Source organism: Tachypleus tridentatus, chromosome 8, assembly GCF_004210375.1.
Source record: "Tachypleus tridentatus isolate NWPU-2018 chromosome 8, ASM421037v1, whole genome shotgun sequence".
Lineage (NCBI taxonomy): Eukaryota > Metazoa > Arthropoda > Merostomata > Xiphosura > Limulidae > Tachypleus > Tachypleus tridentatus.
In genome coordinates this window covers 155,045,444-155,051,661 of record NC_134832.1, presented here as the reverse complement: position 1 = coordinate 155,051,661, position 6,218 = coordinate 155,045,444, and the positions used below count along the sequence as shown (strand labels likewise).

Here is a 6,218-nt window from a genome sequence, read left to right as displayed (position 1 = left end):
TTTTCTTCAAAATAGTTGGAACATATTTCTTTGTAAACTAGGGCTGTTTTTTGGTCAAAGATGTGTCGCTGTTGCTTTTTTAGAATTGATTATTTGTGAAAAGATATGTTATTGTTTTCAAGCTAGGACTATTTTCTCGTAAAGTCTTTGTTTTCATTCTAAATTGTTTTTTATTTTAAAGAGTGCCTCACTGTTTTACCTTACTCGTATTTATTTTAATAATTTCTGTTCAATGGCAGTTCATGTAGTTAGTTTTGAATTACACGTATTTTGTTGTTCTTCACGTTAGCAGTTTCTGTTCTTTAACTGCTTATGTAGTCAAATGAGAATCACACGTATCTTTGTGTTTTCTATATTAGTAGTGCCTATTTTATAGGTATTCATATAATTAAACTTGTATCACATCTATATAAATTGTTTATTACATTAGTGGTGTTTGTTCTATAGTTGTTCTTGTAGTTAAAATATTTATCACACGTATCTGCTGTGTTTTTCACATTAGTCGAGTCTGTTCTATTGTTGGTCATGTAGTTAAAATATTTACCACACGTATCTGGGTGTATTTCTCACATTAGTTGTGTGTGTTCTATAGCTGTTCATGTTGTTAAATGTGTATCGAATGTTTATTTAATTGTTAACCATATTTTAGTGATTTGTTTCTAATACTTATTTGAAATTTGTGTTTATTTAAATCTGGAAAGTTCACACGTTATTATTTTTGAAATTACTTTTGTTAAAGGCACTAGTTTTGTGTCATTTATTTTCGTCTCGATACGTCAAAATTCGTTTCCATAATAATAAAATAAAATAACAAAATCACACCATTTGCCCAAGAGCATGAAACACCTGGCCGTGTTTATTAATCAAATGTGCACTTTGTTCTCACCAGTGCCTTATCTGTGGCTTGTCTTGTGAACATGAATGGTTCACTTGCTAAAGTGATAGACGCAAGGAGACAGTTGAATCTCCAAACTAAACACGTTCTACACGAGATCAGACAGAGATGAATATCTTCTTTTTTTTTTTACATGTAATGTCTGGTGTAGTTTTAGTAGAATATCTCTTCTATTGGTTCATTTCCTTGCTGTAGTTTCCATAGAATATCTCTCACACTGGTTCATGTCCTTATCGTAGTTTTCACAGATTATCTCTCGTACTGGTTCATGCTGCAGCTATAGTTTTCTTGTCTGTTTAAAAGTCTTAAACTTTTGAGGATGAACATAAAAATACCTAAAACTAGTGTTTGTATGTTGTCATAGAAACATGGACATATCTTCTCGTTCCCAATGTTTATTTACTGTCAAACAATGGAACACAACATTTTAACATTTTCTAGTAATAATATTTTGAAATTTTCGAATTGAACCGAAACCAAAACTTACATGAAGCCTACAACATCGATGACACAGCTCCATTCGTCTACAGTAGATTGGTGTTTCTTATGGATTTAGTTTCTTCACTTTGTACCGTAGATAACATGTAGACCAAGACGTTTCTCTGGAAGTTGTATTTACATACACTTATTTATACGTATCCTTTCCTTGTCACACTAATATAGTTTTATTGAAAATCTTACTTGCAGACTAAATAAAAGAGATTACGTCATGTATCCTCTTTCCACTCTATTGTTATCAAACTTACAGGTCCTGCTTTAAAGCTACTGTATCCACGATAAAGTATTATGAACTTTATTTGCTAAGATGTTGGAGGTTTTTGTCAAACCTCATAAACGAATTGAAAATAAAAATAAATTATGTTATAATTACCAAACATAATCACCTCCAGTCCCACAAACGTTTTATTTTTTAACAGGAAACGTTTCTTATTATATATATATATATAAACAGATATATGTTTGTATGGGATACAGTACTTATCTGTCAATTTAGTTAATGCTATAATCAATAATAATGATTAATCTTAGTACTAAAAATGTGTTCACATTTCTAACAACATGTAATAATTACCGCTCTAAGCTGGAATACATAGATCTCTTATGCAACTATAAGTGTATTAGGAATGACGTCATAAATCGAAGTTAAACAACATAAATGTTTTTTGCGATATACCAACATGAAGAAACTGTTCTCCAAGTCATGTTTTGTCCTGATACATGCTATTTAATTAATTAATTAAAATAATGGTATATCTAACTTACAAATGTTATTCATTTTCCCATTTACAAATGAAATTTTGTGTCTGTTAAATCTAATATATTATATATGTTTAATAAAATAAATTGTAACTGTTTATTGTAAATTCACTCTCACAGTGTTTCTCATTAAAACTCCTTTATCTTAAATGCTTCATATTGTCGAGAGCTTTTACTTACATGCATTCTTTAAAACTAGTTTTTAACGCGGCACAATATATTCCAAAAGTTCAGCTTTCCAGTGGTGTAATCCTGACCTCATTCAGAGAAACCAAATAACAAGCAAGACGAGTTTCATCATAACTCTTAAAAATATTTAATCTGAAATCGTGCTTTGAGAAATAGAATCTTGTAGCGCCACTTGTTACCACATATTATTAACCTTTAAAAAAATATCCTGATGAGTTTCTAATTCAAAATTCTTTAAAAGGTAGTTCATTAAAGCAATCGTACGAGTACACAGATGACACCCTGAACGACAAAGAGACGTTTGATTACAAGTTATTACCTCAAATATCTCGTCAATCATAACTAGGTTACCTATTAAAATAAACATTATCAAGGCTACTTCTTTCAGGCTAACAGGTTTGTAACATTAATTGAAATTCGGTCCTCGTTCACGATACATTATTTGTTTAGCTAGCACGGTAACCAGATCCAATTTGTGGTGGATTAGTATTTAAGTAGCAGCATAAGTGGGCTGAATTATGGATCTCTGGATTTTTGCCACCTGCGCGTGCGAAAAAGCATTATACACACACACAGACACATATTTGTAAAAACGTGTATGCAATATAATGTGCTTAGGTGGCGCTAATACTTAATTCATGAGCGAAACTTTTAATTATTTCAATGAAATCATCTGTTTGTTTAATCTGGTAATATGAACAATTAAACTTATTTTAACAGTTTCTAACCTTACTTTTATATAGCCGAGTATGTTGAGACCTTGTAATATGATTCATAAGTTCACATAATTTTCAAGTCTGGAGAGAAGTAGAACATTATTAAAATAAGTTAGATAATTTTATGATACAGTAGTAGAAAGTATTCTATGGTAAGTAATACTGGTATATCTTGAAAGTTTTATTAAACTGGTATTAAAACAATTCAGTCTTTTAATGTTTCTATTCCTATATTTTCTAATAATGAACTTAATCCAATGTATCGTGATATACCAAACACCAAACATACCGTGACACACATGATATCCATAACCATGATACTTAAGACGTGTAACATGCTGTGTGTGAAACACGTGAGATACAAGATGTTGTGTGTTGGATATACATGACTGTTTTGAATAAGAGTTATTATTTAGTGGACTGCTATTTAATGACTGTTTTACTTTACAATGACTACAAATGAATGAATGTCGTCGGTGTTTGGGTTCATACCCTGGAGGGTCAGGTTCTCTACGACCTCTTCCTCCTACCCGAACTTATGTTCTTGGATGATTGATATTTATTACAATACAAGAGTGTTAAATGTTAATTATTTTGAAAGCAATACTTGTAGCCGGTTTCGTTACGTAACACTGCACGAGCTCACGTTGTGCATGAAGTTTAATTGTTGTACTAGGGTTTTGAAACACTGTTGACGTCATCTTACTCGAAACTTCCAAGTTTTACCCGTTGTGCGTAAAATTGTTGTTACTACAGGGCTAGATATTTCTCTGAATCAGTCGGAATATTTATAAATAAGCGTCTAACAATGTACATAAAGGAAAGAAGTTAGGAAACGTTAAGTTATGGTAATTGAAGTTGGCCTGCGTGATTTTTAGTTAAGCCGCAATGTGTGATATTTTAAAGTAAATTTATTAGTTGAACAGATATAAGGAGAATAATTTGTCATTTCTAAAGTAACTAAATCTGCCTGCATGAAATTTGGCGAAAAGGAGACAATTATTGAAGGTTCTGGATACAACTGTGGTAACTCAAGGGTTAGCATAAGGAAATTTATCACGGGTTATATAGTAAGAAACAAAGTAAAAAATAATAATTCATGTTGTCGGTTTGATTCTAAAGGAACTGAACATGTCTGTATGGACTTTTGGCAAGAAAAGAGAATTACTTAAATCTTTTAATACAACTTGTTTTATACATATGTTTGACTTGTTTTGAATATATTAGGTTGAGGAATAATTCGTGAGCGTTTTTAAATAATTTCATTCAAGCATTATATGCAAGACTATACAATACTTTAATGCATGAACACATTACACCCAAAACATTTATTATGATACTTTATTTCATGTAATACCTAGGTATATAGTATGCATTGTTTTAAACGAAATTGCAAGAAATTAAATGCGAAAAGCAGATGGTGTCGAAAACGCTCGATTTTGTCCACTTGACATTCCATTTAATGAAGTGAAAATGAAAGCAAAAATTAAATACATATGAAAATCAAACACACCATCTATTAGAGCAAAAAATTATCTACCAAATGACATGAAATATTTTGTGAAAGCGTTTCATTTATGAATATATTTTGTTAACTTGAAAAAACGCTCACGAATTATTCCTCAACCCAATATCATTTTAAAACAAATGAATTATATATTGTACGTTTATTGTTGACGTCTATTGCCAATAAGTCACAGACACCTAATGGAAAAAAATTCCGTTCCATATTCAATACCTGACACTGTAATCTTCCTGATGTAGCATGCTGTGATGCTCCAAACATCCAAAATGCAGTAATACTCAGAACATCCAACAAACTGTGATACTCCAAAGATCCAAAATGCAGTAATACTCAGAACACCCAACAAACTGTGATACTCCAAAGATCCAAAATGCAGTAATACTCAGAACATCCAACAAACTGTGATACTCCAAAGATCCAAAATGCAGTAATACTCAGAACATCCAACAAATTATTATACTCCTAAAAACCAATATAATGTGAAACTCCTGACATCTAATATGCTGTATTACTCCTGAGATCCAACATACCGTAACACTCCTAACATCCAACAGACTTTGATACATCTCACATCTAACATACAGTGCCTTGCAGAAGTATAGAACCCCAACCAATAAAGTGCAAAGAAAGTTGAATGTTAGCAAAATCTGCAAAGAAAATATATATATAAATTAAAATAAGCTGATTGCATAAATATTAAGCTCTATAAGTAAGTAATTGGTGGACATTTGGCAACAATACATGAACTAGATAATCTTATGATACATTAGGAAGAAAGTGTCCTGTGGGAAGTAATACTGGTATATCATGAAAGTGTTGTTAAACTGGTATTCAGTCTTTAAATGTTTCTATTGCTAGTTAGATAATCTTATGATACATTAGAAAGAAAGTGTTCTGTGGGAAGTAATACTGGTAATCATGAAAGTGTTGTTAAACTGGTATTCAGTCTTTAAATGTTTCTATTGCTAGTTAGATAATCTTATGATACATTAGGAAGAAAGTGTTCTGTGGGAAGTAATACTGGTATATCATGAAAGTGTTGTTAAACTGGTATTCAGTCTTTTAATGTTTCTATTGCTAGTTAGATAATCTTATGATACATTAGGAAGAAAGTGTTCTGTGGGAAGTAATACTGGTAATCATGAAAGTGTTGTTAAACTGGTATTCAGTCTTTAAATGTTTCTATTGCTAGTTAGATAATCTTATGATACATTAGAAAGAAAGTGTTCTGTGGGAAGTAATACTGGTAATCATGAAAGTGTTGTTAAACTGGTATTCAGTCTTTAAATGTTTCTATTGCTAGTTAGATAATCTTATGATACATTAGGAAGAAAGTGTCCTGTGGGAAGTAATACTGGTATATCATGAAAGTGTTGTTAAACTGGTATTCAGTCTTTTAATGTTTCTATTGCTAGTTAGATAATCTTATGATACATTAGGAAGAAAGTGTTCTGTGGGAAGTAATACTGGTAATCATGAAAGTGTTGTTAAACTGGTATTCAGTCTTTTAATGTTTCTATTGCTATATTGTTTAATAAAGAACTTCATCCAACATACTATGATACACCTAATATTACTGCTGTGAGTCTGTTTGGTTAGATATCTACCAAATGGAGATAGATGGTGTAACTTTTTT

At 31.1% G+C, this 6,218-nt stretch overlaps 1 long non-coding RNA gene across 1 annotated transcript; it reads right to left on the bottom strand.

Annotated features, from left to right (window-relative positions):
• Window positions 1-835: 835 nt before the first annotated feature.
• LOC143224336 (uncharacterized) lies at window positions 836-2,623 on the bottom strand. The gene is made up of 3 exons (XR_013013341.1): window positions 2,333-2,623; window positions 1,383-1,497; window positions 836-1,187 (listed from the first exon to the last, which is right to left on the bottom strand). It is a non-coding gene; the product is annotated as an uncharacterized LOC143224336 (long non-coding RNA).
• Window positions 2,624-6,218: the final 3,595 nt, after the last annotated feature.